This window comes from Ursus maritimus, unplaced genomic scaffold, assembly GCF_017311325.1.
Source record: "Ursus maritimus isolate PB19 unplaced genomic scaffold, ASM1731132v1 scaffold_12, whole genome shotgun sequence".
Classification (NCBI taxonomy): domain Eukaryota; kingdom Metazoa; phylum Chordata; class Mammalia; order Carnivora; family Ursidae; genus Ursus; species Ursus maritimus.
Window position 1 is genome coordinate 4,358,777 of NW_024423564.1, and position 20,475 is coordinate 4,379,251.

Here is a 20,475-nt window from a genome sequence, read left to right on the forward strand (position 1 = left end):
GTAGAAAATATCTGCAAACATATATCCAAAAAAAGACTTGTATTTAGAATATAAAACAGTTCAACGATGAGAAGACAAACCAATCAAAAAATGGGCAGACCTTTAAACAGACATTTCACCAAAGAAGATGTACAGATAAGTACATGAAATATGCTCAAAATCATTAGTCATTAGGGAAATGTAAATTTAGACCAAAATGAGGTACTGGCACACCTCCTTTAGAGCAGCTGAAGTTTAAAAAACTGACCAAAGCAAGTTTTACCAAGGAAATGAAGCAACTGGAACATACACTGCAAATAGGACTATAAAATAGCTCATTTAGAAAACAGTTTGGCATCTTCTTAAAAAGTTATACATACTATCTATCATGCTACCAAGTGAACCCACTTGTAGATATTTACCAAGAGAAATAAAAGCACATATGCAAAGATTAGTATATGAATATTTATAGCATCTTTGTAAAAGCCCTAAAATGAAAACAACTCAAATGTTTATCAACAGGTAAATGGTTAGACAAATTGTGGTATACTCATATAATAGAATATTAATATAAAAAAGGAAAAAATGAGAAAGAACAAAAAAAGGAAACTATTGATATGTACAACAACATGGGTGAATCTCAAAATAATTATGCTGAGTGAAAGAAGCCAGATTCTTTTTCTTAAAATTTTTTATTTAAATTCAATTTAATTAATATATAGTGTATTATTAGTTTCAGAGATTCATCAGTTGCATGTAACACCCAGTGTTCATTTCATCAAGTGCCCTCCTTAATGCCCATTGCCTAAACCCCCATGCACCTCCCCTCCAGCAACTCTGTTTGTTTCCTATAGTTAAGAGTCTCATATGGTTTGTCTCCCTCTCTGTTTCCATCTTATTTTCTTTTTCCTTCCTTTCCCCTATGTTCATTGTGAATGAGTTTTGTTTCTTAAATTCCACATATGAGTGAAATCATATATTTGTCTTTTTCTGACTGACATTTCATTTAACATAAAAATCTCTAGTTCCATCCATGTTGTTGTAAATGGCAAGATTTCATTCTTTTTGATGTCTAATATTCCATTATATATATAATATATATATACCACATAAGAAGCCAGATTGATTACATTTATATCAAATTACTAAAAATGAAAAAATATATAATGGAAAAAAGCAGGTCAGTGTTTGCCTAGGGATTTGGGGGACTGATAGGGACAAAAGGAATCTTTTGGGGGTGATGAAAATATTCATCATCTTGTAGTGATTGTTTCACTGGTGTATACATATAAGAAAATTCACCAAATTGTACACTTTTTAAATTTAAATTTTAACTGTTTATTTTAGAGAGAGGGAGAGAGTGCAGTAGGGGGAGGGGCAGAAGAAGAGGGGTGAAAGAATCCTAAGCAGACTCTGGCTGACCACAGAGCCTGAGCAGGGTTCAATCCCATGACCCTGGGATCATGACCTGAGCCGAAACCAAGAGTTGGACACTTAACCAACAGCACCACACAGGCATCCCAAATTGTACACTTTAGCTGTCTGTAGCTTATTGTATATAAATTATACTTCAGTGGATCTATTAAATCAAGATCTTTCCTTGTATTTTAAAGCCATCTTGAATGTGCTAATGTAGAGATAACAGAAATGTGTTCATTCAGAAAATAGTGAGTATTCTAAACACCTCAGCCCTGTGTCAGTTACAGTTTACCATTCATATGGTAAAACATATGAATTAAAAAAACATTCTTGCCATGAGTACTTTAGTGTCCATGACAGAGAATGGTCCAACTAGAAGAATTACTGGAAGAAAATAAGCAATTTACACAAAGTAATAAAAGCTTGTGTGTAAGTGCAGGACCCAGGCAAACAGCATTGGCATTTTAGCCATTGGCATTTTGACATTGGCAAGAGATAAGTAAAGGAATGCTTCTCAGGGCGTGTAAGTTTTATTTTGTTTTGTTTTAAAGATTTTATTTATAGGGGACCCTGGGTGGCTTAGTCGTTAAGTGTCTGCCTTCGGTTCAGGGCGTGATCCCGGCGTTCTGGGATCAAGCCCCATATCGGGCTCCTCTGCTGGGATCCTGCTTCTTCCTCTCCCACTCCCCCTGCTTGTGTTCCCTTTCTCACTGGCTGTCTCTCTCTCTGTCAAATAAATAAAATCTTTTTAAAAAAAGATTTTATTTATTCTTTTTTTAAAAAAAATTTTTTATTGTTATGTCACCATACACTACATCATTAGTTTTTTTTTCTTTAAGATTTTATTTATTTATTTGACAGAGAGACAGCCAGTGAGAGAGGGAACACAAGCAGGGGGAGTGGGAGAGGAAGAAGCAGGCTCCCAGCAGAGGAGCCCAATATGGGGCTCAATCCCAGAACGCCAGGATCACGCCCTGAGCCGAAGGCAGACGCTTAACGACTGCGCTACCCAGGTGCCCCTACATCATTAGTTTTTGATGTAGTGTTCCATGATTCATTGTTTGCATATAACACCCAGGGCTCCATATGCAATATGTGCCCTCCTTAATACCCATCACCGTGCTAACCCATCCCCCCACCCCCCTCTCCTCTGAAACCCTCAGTTTGTTTCCCAGAGTCCATATTCATTTTAGAGAAAAAAAGAGATAGAGAGTGTGAGAAGGGGGGGAGAGGCAGAGGGAGAAGCAGACTCCTGGCTGAGCCAGGAGCCCAATGTGGGCTCTATCCCAGGACCCAGAGGTCATGACCTGAGCGGAAGGCAGACGCTTAACCATCTGAGCCACCCAGATGCCCCTTGAGTGGAGAAGTTTTGATTGAGGATTTATCAAAGACTGGTGCTTGAGCTGATCTCATTTTACATATTTAGATTTTCTATAGCGTAATAGATGGTGCACAATTAAGTCTCTAGGTCTGAGAATGGTATGAAACTTTATCAGGAGGCTAAAAATCAGTCAGGGTATTGAGGTAGATTCCAGAAACATCTCATATGTTCTTGCCACTGTATAGGTGAGTTGATAGTATATTATTCTTTATGAAGGTACCTAATATTTGGTATAGCCCAAGAAACGTTTCTGGAAGAATTTGGAAGTTATTCTCTAAAGACACATTCCATATACTGATTTGATTCTTTTAGAAATAAAATATTGGTGATCAACAAAAAGAGAACTAGAAATGAAATATAGTACTCTCAAAGACAACAGCCCCTGAAACAGTGTGTGAATTTCTGATAGCTGACCCTCAATAATAAGAAAATGGGTATGTGAAGGGCAAGAAAAATGAGCAGAGGGATGAGGAGACAAACTGAAAAGATTGAAAAGATTAAAGAAAAAAAGCGATATGAAAAAGCTATCAAATCATAAAGGGTATGGATATGGTGAACATAGGATCGTTTAACAGGCTTGCAGAAACTTTGTGAGGAAGACAGACTAAACATTATTGACTCCAACTTACAAATAAGAAAACTAGGGTTTAGAGAAGTTAAATGAGCAGTCATACAACCACCAAGTAACACAGCCATATCTTCTACTCATGTGTGCTTTCTACTCCACTAGTCAATTTCTGTGACGTAATGCAGCAGATGATAAACTTACTACCCTAACAAAGTAATACTTAAAGGAAGCATAGGTAGACAGAATGAAAAAGGTGATGCAAACTGATGAAAAGTTGAACCTCAAATTCTTTCCTACAGCAACCAGGATATGCTAACTGAATAAGGTAAAAATAAATGGAACAAAAGGGAAGATAGTAGGACCCCTGAGTTGAGTACCAAGGAGTAAAGGGAAAATGCCATCAAGGTAGAAGAGGGCCAAAGAAGGAAAATTTTCTATAAAGCAGATTATTCATATATAAAAAGTGTTGCTACACTTAGGAAGTTACACACCAATTGCCATAGCCCTTAAAATCGGTCTGGTTTTTCTATTTCCAGAAGTTTTCAGAGACTACAATTTTTTCTTTGAAATGTTGGGAAAATGTGATCCTTTGTGGATGATTCAAAATGGATGATTTTGGAAAACATCCTAAAATTATTTGAAACAAGTTGTTCTTGTACAAGTCCAGTAAATCACATGATCAATAAAGTTGGGTAATGCCATCTGGACGTATATGCTTATGAGACTTACGTTCTTGTGTGGCTACAAAGTTGACTTGAAAGGAAATAGGGCCAAAACCAGGCTTCTCTGTAAGACCTGATTGGGATTGTGGTCCCACTTCTACACATCATCTCCCTCCCACAGCGACCCAGCGCTGGGTGGATTTTCTGGGAAAGAGCGGGTGTTTCATGATTCCCTTCGTTGGAGTGAATAATTGAAAGTGAAGAGTGATATGTTAGTGCTGCTTTGAAGGATGTAATTAGGTAATATCATGCAAGAAGGAAACTGTCATAAAGCTAATAAAATGCAAATGAGAAGGAACTGCAGCTCTGCTCATCTGCATCATCTCATTTGCAGAATTTAAGATGAAACAATAGAGATGAACCAAGAAGTTCCATATATTCATCAGAATTGCTGGAGAGTCCTGACCTCTGGCCATCAATCAGAGAGCAACATCCACAGCTGGAAGTTGTTTTCACTGTACTTGCATCTGAAATAGAGAGGAAGAGGAATGAAAAGTAGTATGCTGGATGAATTTGAGGTAATTCTGTTATTAAAGCAGTAGTTCTCAAACTTTCCTCACTCATGAGCTGTTTGGGAACATTTGACTCATTCATAGCTGAATTCTCTTGCCCACAAAAAGGTCAAGAAAATACTTCTGTTGCCCCTTCTGAAGCCATCTTAATTCCAGGAGCTGAATTTATCTCAAAGTCACTGATGACTGTATTAGTCATAATTTATCCAAATACTTATGAAATGCATTTATATTTCCTGTCAGACCCACCTCTTGGGCTAATACATTTATTTTATAAGTTTCAAAAGTTGCCATTTCCCTGTCCTGGGACTTTAAGGTTAACAAGTAAACAAATCTCTGTTCACCTAATTCATATTACTTATTATGTAGATTTAATTATTCCCAAGTAATTAGATTTCTCATTTTCAGACTGACAGTCCAAATCTAACCTTAAAGAAAAGACTTTTAATTCCAATATCTCCAATTATTTTGGACTCTTCTTCTCCAGACATTTCAAGTTATGACAAACTTGTTTCTGAGGCAGAGCAGCAAAAACTATATAAATCCTTTCAAGGCAAAGTATATCAGGATAAAGCTTTGTTTCCAGTACAATTTTAATGGTTTTCTTCATTTTTTAGGCCTTTAAGCTAATGCCGAATATTGGGTCCACATTCTAGGGTCAATCTGTAATGACTCTTAGTCTTTTTCTTGGGTGCAATCTGATAAGGAAGAGTCTCATTTTATAGGTGTATTTTAGATTCTTTATTTCTAAATTCATTATTTTCCCCTCACACTCATTATAATATCATTTAAGGCTCTGCTTACTTACACAGACTCCTAAAATTATTCTGTAGTCTCTCTCATCTGGGGTGGCTCTCCACTACCTAGAGAGATTTGTGTGTCTTGGAATCTAAGACTTTGCTGTATATTCCTTCCTCACTATTGTTTGTGAACATATTCAATAGTCTCTGCCTTAGTGTGGACTCCTGAGTGACATTGTGCCTTACTCTTCTTTATCTGGTGATGTGCCTATTTTTATTCTTTATTTCCTCAGCTGTATCCTGATGATGAAAACAAAAACAATCCGCCATCACTGGCCTATAATGGTTCCACTTTGAATCATCTTTGCATATTTAAGTGAGTATCCAAAGATACTGGTTTCAGGAAAGCAAGGTTGGTGGGCATGTGTAGTTATTTTTAATCCTTAAAATCTAATATAACCAAATCTGTGGCTCAAGAAAGTCTAAGAGAGGGGTGTCTTGCTGGCTCAGTCAGTAAAGCATGCAACTCTTGATCTCAGGGTAATGAGTCTGAGACCCACGTTGGGTATAGAGATTACCTAAATAAGTAAACTTAAAAAAAATTCATTAAAAAAAAAAACTCTAGAAGAGTAACGGAAGGGCTCCAATGGAATGTGACAATTACCTATACTATCTCTCTAGGTTGAAAACCCAAGAAGAAATAAAAACAAATCCACTGGATTTTACTTCCTTTATTTATCTATTTGTTTATTTGGAGAATCCAGGAATTATATTGTCATAGTTAAATAATATATTTTTGTTTTAGTCTTGAATCATCTAATTTTTTTCAACTTTCCAGTATGGATTCACCAGTTGGTCCCCTTGTAAGTGAGGGTCACATCTATAATTCTCTGACCTCATATTTCACTAATAAGTTAAGATCTTTCATTTTCGTCCTTGGAGTCCTATAGAACTTACAGCTGCACAGTTGGATGTCATTCAGTCCTGGAGAGGTATCTTCATGTGCTTTGCCAGTTTGACTAAGGATAAGACTAAGTTGAATGTATTTAGAACACCTTTACATATGTATACCTCTGTGTGGCTTAACCTACTCCTTTTTGCATTACTTACCTCTTACCTTCCAGATGAGAGAAAGAGGGAGCATTTTAGATTTCTGTGGGTTTTAGAAGGCTAAAAGGAGTGGTTGTTTTCTACTTTCAGAACTTAGTGATAGTCATCTTCTGAGCATCTACCTTACTGGGCACAGAAATAATTACATTTTCTCCTGCAGAGAAAAGTATGATGATAGAATTAATATCAATGGAAAGGGGATGCACAGAACTGAGAAAAGCGGCCACTGGAGGTGACAGTAACCTGGGAAGGAGGAAGGCAACCTAGAGAACAATGTAGGCAGCTGTCACATTCTATTAGAGCCTTTCTGTTACTCTCTTAGAGTTTCTCAAATCATAGGTTTTGGTCATATTAGAGTTTAGAGATTATTAGCAACTACCCATACTCAATGACCTTGTTCTCCTGAAACCAGAAATGTCCTGTTTCTCACTTCATATTTTCATCAACTTCTGTGATGTAGAAGAAACTAGCAAATTCAGTGTGCTTTCCTGAACACCAGCTTTGTTTTAGCTCTTGAATGAGTGGACTATTCTCTGAGGCTGACATTGGGAACAACTACATGTAAATTTGACAAATCAAGACATAGAGGTGCCCTTTTCAAGTGCTCAACATGCTTATCTAAGCTTCCAGAATTCGGTAATTAATCTGAAAAGCTAATTGACAAGGCACTTCACTTATAAGCATCATAGATTAATTGGAAAAGTTAGTTATCCTTATTTGTTAATGATATAAATGGTAATAGTTATTATTTATGGTATACCCACCATATACCATACCTTATTCTGAGTATTTCATATACATTATATCATTTAATGCTAACAACATTATGATATGATAATATACTATTATACCCAATATATGGGTGAAGAAGCTGAGGATCAAAGAATTTAAAGAACTTCTAAGATCACACAACTAGTGAATGGTTGGAGCTACCATTCAAACTCAGCTGTACCTGTCTTCTAGGCCTAAGATCTTGGTTAAATTGTATCAAGCTTTAAAAAAAAAAGATAAACTGTTTAGATGTGGAAGAGAGTATGATTGGAACAGAAAATTTGAATCAGGTTATGGAAAAAGTCAAAAGCTGGTGACTTTGGAAGAGAGTGATTATCTCTTGTCTGAGTTTCCCTGGGGTATCACTAGATCTAGAGCTGTCCTGATCTTGCCTCTTATAAAAACTGTTCTGTATTATATTTACAAAGTTATGCAATCAGTAAAGGTACAAAGTGTGAGTCATTCTAATCACATTGCCATGTAAATTAACAGTGCTGGCAGTTTTGACCCAAAGTTACATAAAATATTATTTTACATATACACATATGTATACATATTATCACAATATACATATGCAAATTATCTGAGTGATTTTCTTTTCCTAGAAAAATAGAAGCTATTATATCACATTTACATGTATATTTTCCCTTTACTTACCAATACTATTTTCAATGTGGGGATTTCACCCCCATTATACTTCTTCCCTAGAGGAAATTTGTGACGGCAGCAATATTCATTTGGAAAATTTTGGTCAGAGTAGTTACCCAGAAAGTGCTTATTTGATGAAAATTGATACATAAAGAGACAATAAGTGACAGACATATAAAAGAGACAATAAAGTTATTCACTGCTCTATATAAATTTGGAAGTAAATAATCTGGAGGTAAGTCTCAAAATTCACTGGTCCTGAGTTTGTTACTACTTTGAAATAACTTCTTGGTATAAACAACTGAAAGAGGAAAAACATAGAGTTATGTACAAAATAATGAGGTAACAGAATTTTTTGCTTTTCATTTCATTGTTAGGAGCCATAGAGATAGGGCTCTTTGTTTCTTTTAATTTTTGGTCTAAGCTACAAGCTAAATTGTTCATCTTTGTCCCTGAGTTTAGGTTGCCCACACTGATTTTGCTCTGTCTTAAAGCTTAACTACTACTACAAAAGAAACTTGGCCATACCTCATGGAGAAAGAAAGTCTGTGTGTGTGTGTGTGTGTGTGTGTGTGTGTGTGTATGTGTGTGTGTGTGTGTGTGTGTGTGTGTAAGAGCTCATCCCAGGACTCACAGAGGATAGGCGTGATGTCTGTGGAGGTCACATGTTCCAGTAGAAAGTACCCTTTATTGACGTAGGAGTCGGACAGGACTAGGTTTGAATGCCAGCTTCTTTCCCCTGTAACTGTTTCACTCATACAGAAATTAGGTATTACCTCCTGGCTGACATATTGTCTGCTCTAGCACACTGAATCTCCCCTGCTGCCTCACCTAATGTAGTCTCTATTTGGAAAAGACAGCTTGTGCCTGTTCCTGTTGATTCAAAGTTCCCCTTAAAAAGATATCTAGAAGCAGCAAGGAACTGGAAATCAATAGAAAAATCATTCCACTCTTAAAACATTGTTTTTCTTTAGCTTTTCTAATGGAGAAGTACCTCAAGCTGTTTATTCTCCTACCCCTTTTATATTGAGTCAGGATATAAAATACTGTTTATCCTACTGATGCTTTATCCATGCTGGGTTACTTTCATCACTTTTCTTGGGATAAAAAGAAACATAAATATCATGGACTCTCAGTGTTATGGACTGAATGTTCATATGTTAAAATTCACATGTGGAAGCCACTTTGTGGTGGTATATGGAGATGTGATGGTATATGGAGTTGGATCCTGGGGAAGGTAATCAGGCTTGGATAAGGTCATGCGGATAGGGTCCCCATAATGGAATCATTGTCCTTATAAGAAGAGAAATAGAGACCAGAGCTCCCTCTTCCATGTGAGGACATAGCGAGAAGAAGCCATCTGCAAACCAGGAACCAAATCTGCCAGCACCTTGACCTTGGACTTCCCAGCCTCCAGAACTATGAAAAATTAAATATCGTGTTCATGTCACCCAGTCCATAGGATTTCATTATAGCAGCCTGAGCTAACATTCTCTGGAACGTTGTTTCTCTGGAAATTAAGTTCCCAACAACTTCATATATCCATAACACAATTGAGAAACAGTGTTGTTAAAAAAAAAAAAAGGCCATGAAAATCCCCTACCACCATAACCATTTTCCCTGCCAAAATTAAGATGCTAAAAGCTGATAAGAAATGTAGAGCTCTGCTGATGGCAAGTGCAGCAGCTGACAGCCTGAAAACAAGGTAAGAGCCAAAAACACTTTAGAAACAGGAACAACTATTTTATGTTTTTATTTTCATTTTTTATTGAAATATAATTGCCATGTAACATTGTAAGTTTAAGGTGTACAACATGCTGATTTGATACACTTATATTGTAGTATGATTACCAAACACCTCTATCAAGTGATAGAGCTCACACCTCATCAAGTTACACAATTATCATGTCTTTTTTACGGTGGGAACAATTAAGATCCAGTCTCTTAGCAACTTTGAAGTTTATAATGTGGTATTGTTGACTGTAATCACTGCGCTGTGCATTAGCTCTCCAGGAATTATTTATCTACCAGTTCCCAGTTTGTATCCTTAAATAACCCCCAACTCCCCCATCCCTCAGCTTCTGGTAACTACCTTTCTACTCTCTGTTTTTATGAGTTTTGCTTTTTTAGAGTCCACATATAACTGATATCATACAATATTTGTCTTTCTGCGACTTTCTCCCTCTAACTTACCTCACTTAGCATAATGCCCTTAAAGTCCATCTATGTTGTTGTAAACGGCAGGATTTCCTTCTTTCTCACTGCTTAATTATAATATATATGTATATTTATATATATTTCACATTCTTGATCCATTCATCTGTTGAAGGGCACTTCGGTTGTTTCCATATCTTATCTATTGTGAACAATGCTACAATAAACATAGGAGTGCAAATATCTTTTCAATACCCTGTTTTCACTTCCTTGGGATATATACACTCAGAAATGAGATTGCTAAATTGTATGGTGGTTCTATTTTTAATTTTTTGAGGAGTGTATGTACTGTTTTCCATAGTGGCTGAACAAATTTACATTCCCATTGACAGTGTACAAGAGTTCTCATCTCCACATCCTCACTAACACTTGTTATCTCTTATCTTCTTGATGATAGCCATTCTAAGAGGTGAGATGATATCCCATCGTGGTTTTGATTTGCATTTTCCTGATGGTGAGTGATGTTGAGCATCTTTTCATGCGTCTGTTGGTCATTTGGATGCCTTCTTTGGAAAAATGTCTATTTCATTCTGTCCATTTTTTTCAAAAACTGGATTGTTTGTTGTTATTGAGTTGTAATCCATTTTTTATATTTTTTGGAATTAACCTCTTCGCCAATGTAGAGTTTGCAAATATTTTCTCCAATTCTATAGTTCCCCTTTCATTTTGTTAATTGTTTCTTTTGCTTCATAAAAACTTTATAGTTTGAAACATTCCCACTTATTGATTTTTGCTTTTGTTGCTTGTGCTTTTGGTGTTATATCTAAAAAAAGTCATTCCCCAGTATAATGTCAAAGAGTTTCTTCTTTATGTCTCCTTCTAGGAGTTTTACAGTATTAGATCTTGTATTGAGGTCTTTAACCTATTTTGAGTTAGTTTTTGTGAGTGGCATAAGATAGGGATCCAATGTCATTTTTCTGCATGGGGTTATCCAGTCTTCCCAGCACTGTTTGTTTAAGAGACTATCCTTTCCCCTTTGAGTGTTCTTGGTTCCCTTTTCAAATATTAGTTGATCACATGTGCTGGATTGTTTCTGGGCTTTCTATTCTGTTCCATTGGACACTGGTCTATGTGTACGTTTTTATGCCACTACCTCACTGTTTTAATTACTATAGCTTTGTAGTATAGTTTGAAATCAGGAAGCGTGATACCTCATGCTTTGTTCTTCTTTCTCAAGATTGTTTTGACTATTTGGGCTATTTTATGGCTCTATACAAATTTTAAGATTGTTTTTTCTATTTCTGTGAAAAAATGCCATTGGAATTTTGATAGAGATTGCTTTGGACCTATAGACAGCTTTGGGTACTATGAACATTTTAACAATAATAATTTTTCAGATCTATGAACATGGAATATTTTCCCATTTGTTTGTGAGAGAAACAACTACTTTTTAAAGCAGAACAATCTGAGCTGCTCAGCCCAGGAACAAACTTCCTTAGACACCCCAATAGCGATTTTTAACATCGCTATATTATAACAGAGGATGCAATTTTTTAAAAAAGATAACCATCTCCCATCAATAAATTATTAAATTATGTTTTACCTACTTTAAGAAAACAGAAAAATGTCTATTTTTAGAAGATCATTTATGAAAACAATTAAAATTTAAAATATTTTGGCACTTGAGGGAATACTTTCCCAATATATAGAAAATCAATTTATGTTATCCAGCTTATTCTAGGATAATAGAAGTATCCCTGCCCTTGATAATCTCTACCAGTGAATCTCATAACATATTTAAATGTGAGCTCCTTTTCCTCTTATAAAAATAAGTGTGGCTAGTAATATTTAGGCCTGCAATTCTTTTTTTTTTTTAAGATTTTATTTATTTATTTGACAGAGATAGAGACAGCCAGTGAGAGAGGGAACACAAGCAGGGGTAGTGGGAGAGGAAGAAGCAGGCTCCCAGCAGAGGAGCCTGATGTGGGGCTCGATCCCATAACGCCGGGATCATGCCCTGAGCCGAAGGCAGACGCTTAACCACTGTGCCATCCAGGCGCCCCTAGGCCTGCAATTCTGAATATTATTCAGGTGAGAACTTATGAGTGTTTCTTTGTGTCAGTTCTAATCACATGAATAAATAATTCATTTGGTCTTTCTTGTGATTACTGGATTTCATCATTATTGGTTTATCTCTGGCACATAAAGTAACTGGGATATGTCCTATGTGAGGTTAGAAAAAAAAGAGATATTACCACATAGTATTAGAGCTAGAAGAAGCTAGGGATATCTAACCCAAGAACTTTAATTTGGAGATGGAGAAATTGAGAGTAATCGAGGTCCAGCAACTTGCTCAAGTTACATGACTGCTTAATCCACAGCCCAAACAAAGAATCGAAGTCTCCTGATTTCCAGTCCAGTCCAAAACTTCTTCCATAATGCTTACCATCAAATGTGAGATAATGATGAGGCATCTGAGGTAAATTTGAGATATTTTCAAAAGTGTCCCAGAACCCATGAGTTAATTGAATTCATTGTTTATACTTTTAATGAAAGCTACTATATAAATAATAAGAATACAAAATTATTTCTACTCCTTAACCACTCTAAAAATGGTTAACAAAGTACCTAGTACAACATACCACATTTTACTAAAGGGAAAGTCAGTAAGAGAGTTAAAGAAATAATTTCAATTCATGCTAATCATTAGTTAATAGCTTATTTCTCAAACCGTGTTCCCAGGCCCAAAGTTCCAAGGCATCAGAGTGAACAGGGGTTCTCACCAATGAAACAGCCCTTCAATTAATTGTTCTCTATTTTAGAGTTTTGCCTGAAGTTTTTTTATTAAAAAAAAAAATCTGTTGCTAGAAATAACCTCTGAAAACCACAAAACTGCTATTTAGTTCATAAACAAGGGTCCCTGGTTGGCACAGTCCATTGAGCTCTGTCTCTTGGTTTCAGCTTAGGTCATGATCTCAGTGTCTTGCGATTAGGCCCCTTGTCAGCCTCTGACCTCAGCGAAGAGTCTTCTAAGGTTTCTCTCTCTCTTCGTTTGCCCCTCCCTGCTGTCTCTCTCTCTCCCAAGCGGATGAATAAATCTTAAAAAAAAAAAAAAAAGAACAGAGAGTTCAATAAGGCTGATTAAGAAAAACATCAAAAATAAATAAATAAATAATTCATAAACAAAAGAATTTTGAATGCCATTGATATAAAGAGATAAGGGAATAAGTTATTCTACATCAGAATGCTGCTATCTCATTTCTAAAAATTTATTGAAATTTCTCATCTGCTCATGCCTACTCCTGGGCTCTTCCAGTTTCCTTCTTTCTGCACATGTCAACTAGAGAAAGCTAAAGAGTTAAAAAATGTATATTAACTGTAGTAAATAAAGAAAATACAGCAAAACACAAAGAGAAAAATCATCTTATTCCACACCCAGAGAGGGCTAACCACAAGAAGATATACACTTCCATTTTTTCTCAAGATATGTATATATGTAACTGCCACACACACACACACACACACAATTTCATACATATGTATATGTGTGTATAATTTTAAAATCATTTAAATAAATTTTTTAATTAATCTAATAGTTTAACATGAATAACTTATAAATAAATTTAATGATTTACTTAATTCATTCTAATTAAATAAATAACCCCTGACTTTAAATGGCATAATTATAACTAATTTAATAAATCTATTGGTGAGCACTTAAGCTGTTTCTAATTTTTCCCTATATAAATATTTCTGTGATGAACATCCCCGTAAAATAGTCATACATACAAACATATATACTAGATTATTTCCTAAGCATATAGTTCTACAATTAAAATTGATAAACCAAATTATGCATCCATGTTTAAAGCCTTCAATCCCTATTCCTAACTTGCTCTACAGAGAGGAAATGTCAATTTATACTCACCAAAGTACATTACAAGAATGCCCTGCCCTCACACACTGTTTTTCCAATTTTAATATGGGAGAGACTTGAGCTTTCTAGATATTGAATGGGAAAACTCAATAGATCTTCAGTGACTGGAGGTAAGAGAGAGTGGGAGGAATAATTGATGAAGCAGAACAAGAAGTGGTCAAATTTAAAGTACACGAGAAGGGTTCAGCTTTAGACAGGATGAACCTCTCTTTCTTGGAGTGTTGATGTAGTCAGGCAGGTGGCTGGTAGGGCCATGATGTTGAGGAAATCCCTCTTAATACCTCTAGTTTCTCTTTGAAGTAAGAGTCGAGGCTTAAAAGGCTAAGTAATTACCCTTGCATCATATTGCTAATGAGGTATCAAGCTAAGATTTGAAATCAGCCCTCTTATTTCAGTGATGTACTACAGTAGTCTCATTAGAATTACTTACAGCTTTACTTAAGATAATTTTGTCTCAGCTAACGATGATCTTGACAGACTGACATCAGCATCATGGGTAGCATAAATTTCTGGGCTTTGTACCCTCTCCTAAAACATAAAAATTTTACATTCATCCCAAAACAAAAATGCCTTTGTAGTGATCATGCAACCCAGCACCATATGCCAGGGACCCGGAAGGACTCTCACCCAACTGTGCATTTGGTAATAGGCAGGCAGACCTCAGTACAGGCTGTGGAACTGGCAAAAGCCTGCGAATTAGCTCCATTCCCTCTCAGCCATGGTCTGGGAGTAGAGATCATGGACTCAGGCAGATATCAATGGATAAGAATGCCTTTGTGGAAGTCTAAATTTCCAAAAAAAGTTTTAGCATTCCATTGGAAGAAAAAAAAGTGAATATAGATGCATTGGAGTGGGTAAGAGGAATGACTTGATTTTGCCAGCATCACTCCTTCCTCAGAGTGGCGGAGTGCAGTGTTGAACTATCTGGCCAGCTGTCTCTTTCACAGGGGAAAGGGAGAGTGGTGAGTGACTGCATGGCTTCCCCAGCTGTGCAGGATGTTGCTAAAGAAACTAACTTCTCTCCTTCAGCATCCAAAAAATTAAATCAGGAGCTCCATGACTGGGAGAAGGGAAGAGATTGGAAAAGAAGCAGATAAAAACATCAGAGGGCATTATAAGGATGTGGTTCCTGCTAACTGCATTCTGGACTCCAGCAAGAAGTCTGCCAACAAGCCACTGGGAAACCTCATTTGAGCATTCCTCCATTTGGTTCTTGTGCTCTCCCAAAGTGCCAAGTGTTAAACTTACATCTCCCCCCATTCTGTATCCAGCTCCCCATGTACGCTCTTGAAAGAAGTGGGGAGAGCAAACTCAAGCAGACAGGGAACATACACAGGAAACAGACCAGGGTCTCTGGACAAGGCAGAAATCACAAACCTGAGCTGTAGTGCTACCTTCAAGAAAACAGAAGAGAAGTTAGCAGCAGCCAGCCTGGTATATTGTAGGATTGAGAGAAGACATACAAGCTTCAGAAATTGCATGGGGCAGTTATCCATTCAAAGTCAGAGAAAACCCCAGAATCTGTAGTTGGACTGACAAAAGATACCTCTCAGCTCAAGGCTGTTAGTAAAGATTGGAGGAGGGGACTGCTACTTCAAATGTGAAAACAGCAAGCAAAACTCCAAGCAACATGAAAAATCAAGGAAATATGACATTGCCAAAGCTCACAATATAATCCTCCAGTAACTGAAACCAAAGACATGGAGATCTGCAATTTACCTGATAAAAAATTTAAAATAGCTGTTTTAAGGAAACTCAATGAGCTACACAAAAGCTCAGAAAGACAATTCAATGAAATCAAGAAAACAAATACACAAATAAAATGAGAAATTAAAGAGATAGAAATCAAAAAGAACCATGCAGAAATTCTGGAGCTGAAGAATCCAGTGAATGAAATAAAAAAATGCAATGAACAGCATCAACAGCAGAATAGACCAAGTGGAAGGAAGAATCAGTGAGTTGGAGAATAGAAACTTTAAAATAACTAAGAAAAGAACAATGAAAAAAGAATGAAAAAGAGTGAAGAAACACTATGTGATATTTAATATTTAAATATTTTAATATTTTAATTAAATATTTGATGTTTTAGATATTATTTTATATTTATATTTATTATATATTATATATAATATTTAAATATTTAATATTTAAAAAGTAAATTGTGACATTAAAAATATAAAAAGAGTAAAAGTTTTAGTATGCAAGTGGAAGTTAAATTGCTTTCAACAAAATAGACAAATTTATGAGATGTTTTAGGTAATGAAGAGAAAGGAATCAGTGCATATCACTACAGAAAATCACCAATTCATAAAGAAAGGCAGCAAGAGAAGAAAAAAGGAGCAAGAGAACTATAAAACAGCCAGAGAGCAATTAATAACATGGCATCGGTAAGTCCTTATGTATCAATAACTACTCTAAATGTAAATGGATTGAATTCTCCAATCAAAAGGCACAGAGTAGCTGGATCAATGGAAAAATAAGACTTAACTGTGCCTACAAGAGATTTACTTCAACTTTAAGAACATGTATAGGCTCAAAGTAAAGGGATGTAAAAAGACTTTCCATGCAAGTGCACACCAAAAAATAAATATAAAAAAGCATGGTTAGCTATACTTACATCAAATAAAATAGATTTTAAGCTGAAAATGACAACAAGAGACAAAGAAGTTCATTATATATGATAAAGAGGTCAATTCATCAAGAGGTTATAATTGTAAATATATACACAAGCACCATCAGAGCACCTAAATATAGTAAGTAAATATTAAGAGATATGAAAGGAGAAATATACAACAATACATTGATAGTAGGGGACTTCAATATTCCAAATTCAATGATGGATTGATTATTCAGCCAAAAAAATCAATCAGGAAATGTTGTACTTGAACCATACTTTAGACCAAATGGGCCTAACAGGCATATATAGAACATTTCATCCAACACCAAAATACATATTCTTCTCAAGTGAACATGATATATTCTCAAAGATAGATCACATGATAGAACACAAAACAAGTCTTAGCAAATTTGAGAATATTGAAATCATACCAAGTATCTTGTCCAACAACAATGGTATGAATCTAAAAATTAACAAGAGAAAAGGTGGAAAGCTTTTAAGTATGCAGAAATTAAACACACTCCTGAGCAACAAATGGGCCAAAGAAGAAAACAAAAGGGGAATCAAAGAATATCTCAAAACAAGTGAAAATGGAAACACAACATATTAAAACCTATGGGACATTGCAAAAGCAGTTTTGAGAGGCAAGTTTATAGCAACAGATGCATACATTAAGTAAAAAGAAAGACCTCAAATAAACAATCTAACTTTATACCTCAAAAAACTAGAAAACGTGCACACAAAGGCCAAAGTTAGAAGAATGAAGGAAATAACAAAGATCACAGCTGAAATAAATGAAATAGAGACCAGAAAAACAATAGAAAAGATCACAAAACTAAGAGCTAGCTTTTTGAAAAGATAAACAAAATTGACAAAACTTTTGCCAAACTGAGAAAAAAGAGATATTCAAAAACATAAAATCAGGGGCGCCTGGGTGGCACAGCAGTTAAAGCGTCTGCCTTCAGCTCAGGGCGTGATCCCGGTGTTATGGGATCGAGCCCCACATCAGGCTCTTCCGCTATGAGCCTGCTTCTTCCTCTCCCACTCCCCCTGCTTGTGTTCCCTCTCTCGCTGGCTGTCTCTATCTCTGTCGAATAAATAAATAAAATCTTTAAAAAAAAACATAAAATCAGAAATGAAAGAGAAGACATTACAACTGATACCAAAGAAATACATAAGATCATAAGAGACTACTGTGAACAACTGTATGTGGACAAACTGGATAACCTAAAAGAAATGGATAAATTCCTAGAAATGTACAACTTACAAAGACTGACTTGTAAAGAAATAGAAAATATGAACTAGAAAATAGAAAATAGAAAATAGACCAATAATGACTAAAAAGATTGAATCAGTTATCCAAAATCTTCCAACAAAGAAATGCACAAGACCAGATGGTTTTACTGGTAAATTCTGCTAAACATTTAAAGAATTAACACTAATCCTTTTCAAACTCATTTTAAAAATTGGAGAAGAGGGGACACCTCAAACTCATTCTATGTAAACTGGAGAGGAAGGGACACACCCAAAGTCATTGATAAGGCCAGAATTATCCTGATACCAAAAGCAGAAAAGAGTACTACAAAACAAAAACAAAAACAAAACAAAGCCTATAGACCAATATCCCTGATGAATATAGATGCAGAAGTTCTCAACAAAATATTAGCAAACCAAATCCAACAGCACATTGAAAAGATTGTATACCATGATCAAGCAGGATTTATCAGTGGGATGCAAGGATGGTTCAATACATGCAAATCAATCAATATGAGAGACTACATTAATAAAACAAAAGGTAAAAAATTATGATCATCTCAATGGGTGGAGAAAAAGCATCTGACAAAATACAACATTGTTTCATGATAAAAAACCCTCAACAACATACCTCAACATAATAAAGGTCATATACAACAAGCCCATAGCTAACATCATACTCAGTAGTGAAAGGTTGAAAGCTTTTCTAAGATTAGGAGCAAGACAAGGGTGCCCACTATGATTATTCTAATTCAACAGAATACTGGAAGTCCTAGCTGGGGCAATCATGCAAAATAAAGAACTAAAAGGCATCCAAATTAGAAAGGAAAAGATAAAATGTCTTTATTTATTATAAAGGTTTCAATCAAGAGGTTATAATAATTGTAAATACACACACATGCAACATCAGAGCACCTATTAAGCAATATTAAGCAAATATTAAGAGATATGAAGGGAGAAATAGACAACAAAATGTTAATAGTAGGTGATGTGAATAATCTAAATTTCAATGATGGGTAGATTATTCAGCCAGAAAAAGTGATCAGGAGTGTGTTGTTTAATTTCCGCACATTTAAAAACTTTCCTTTTCTCTTGTTGGACAAAATACTTGGTATGATTTCAATCTTCCCAAATTTGCTTTTTCAAATATGATCATTATATAGAAAATCCTGAAGACTCAAACAAAAAAAATTTTGAACTAGTCAATAACTTCATTAAAGTTGCAGAATATAAAATCAACATACAGAAATCTATTGCATTTCTTTATATTAACAATGAAATATTTTGGGGAAAAGAATATCTCTTTCAGAGTAGCATCAAAAATAATAAAATACTTCAGAATAAACTTAACCAAGGAGGTGAAAGATCTGGGGCGCCTGGGTGGCTTAGTCGTTAAGCATCTGCCTTCGGCTCAGGGCGTGATCCTGGCATTCTGGGATCGAGCCCCGCATCAGGCTCCTCCACTGGGAGCCTGCTTCTTCCTCTCCCACTCCCCCTGCTTGTGTTTCCTCTCTCGCTGGCTGTCTCTCTCTCTCTCAAATGAATAAATAAAAAAATCTTTAAAAAAAAAAAAGGAGGTGAAAGATCCATATACTCAAACCACAAGACTTTGATAAAAATAATTGAAGAAGACACAAACAAATGGAAAGATATCCTGTGTTTGTGAATTGGAAGAATTAGTATTTTTATAATATCCATGCTACCCAAAGCCATCTATAGATTCAATATCATCCCTATCAAAATTTCAATGGCATAAATAGAAAAAACATCCTAAAATTTACTTGGAACCACAAAAGACCCCAAATAGGCAAAGCAACCCTGAGAAAAAAGAGCAAGGATGGAGGTTTCACATTTACTGATTTCAAACTATACTGCAACGTTATAGTAAGCAAAACAGTATGGCATTGGCATAAAAAATAGATACAAAGACCAATGGAACAGAATAGAAAGCCCAGAAATAATCCAGTGCATATATGGTCAGCTAATATTTGGCAAGGGAGGCAGGAATGCTCAATGAAGAAAGAATAATCTCCTCAATAAATAGTGTAGGGATATGGATACCCACATGCACAAAAATGAAATTGGACACCTATTTTACACCACTGACAAAAATTAACTCAAAATAGATTGAAGACTTAAACATAAGACCTAAAACTATATAAAACTCCTAGAAGAAAACATAGGAGAAAGTCTCCTTGATATTGATCTTGGCAATGATTTTGGATATGACATCTTAAAAGCACAAGCAACAAAGCAAAAGTAAATATGTGGGACTACATCAAACTAAAAAGCTTCTGCACATGTCTGTTGGCCATTTGTATGTCTTCTTAGGAGAAATGTCTTTTCATGTCTTCTGCCCATTTCTTGACTGGATTTTTTGTTTTTCGGGTGTTGAGCTTGATAAGTTCTTTATAGATTTGGGATACTAGACCTTTATCTGATAAAACATTTGCAAATATCTTCTCCCATTCTGAAGGTTGCCTTTTAGTTTTGTCGACTGTTTCCTGTGTTGTGCAAAAGTTTTTATCTTGATGAAGTCCCAATAGTTCATTTTTGCTTTTGTTTCTCTTGCCCTTGAAGACATATATAGCAAGAAGTTGCTGCAGCTGGGGTCAAAGAGATGGTTGCCTGTGTTCTCCTCTAGGATTTTGATGGATTCCTGT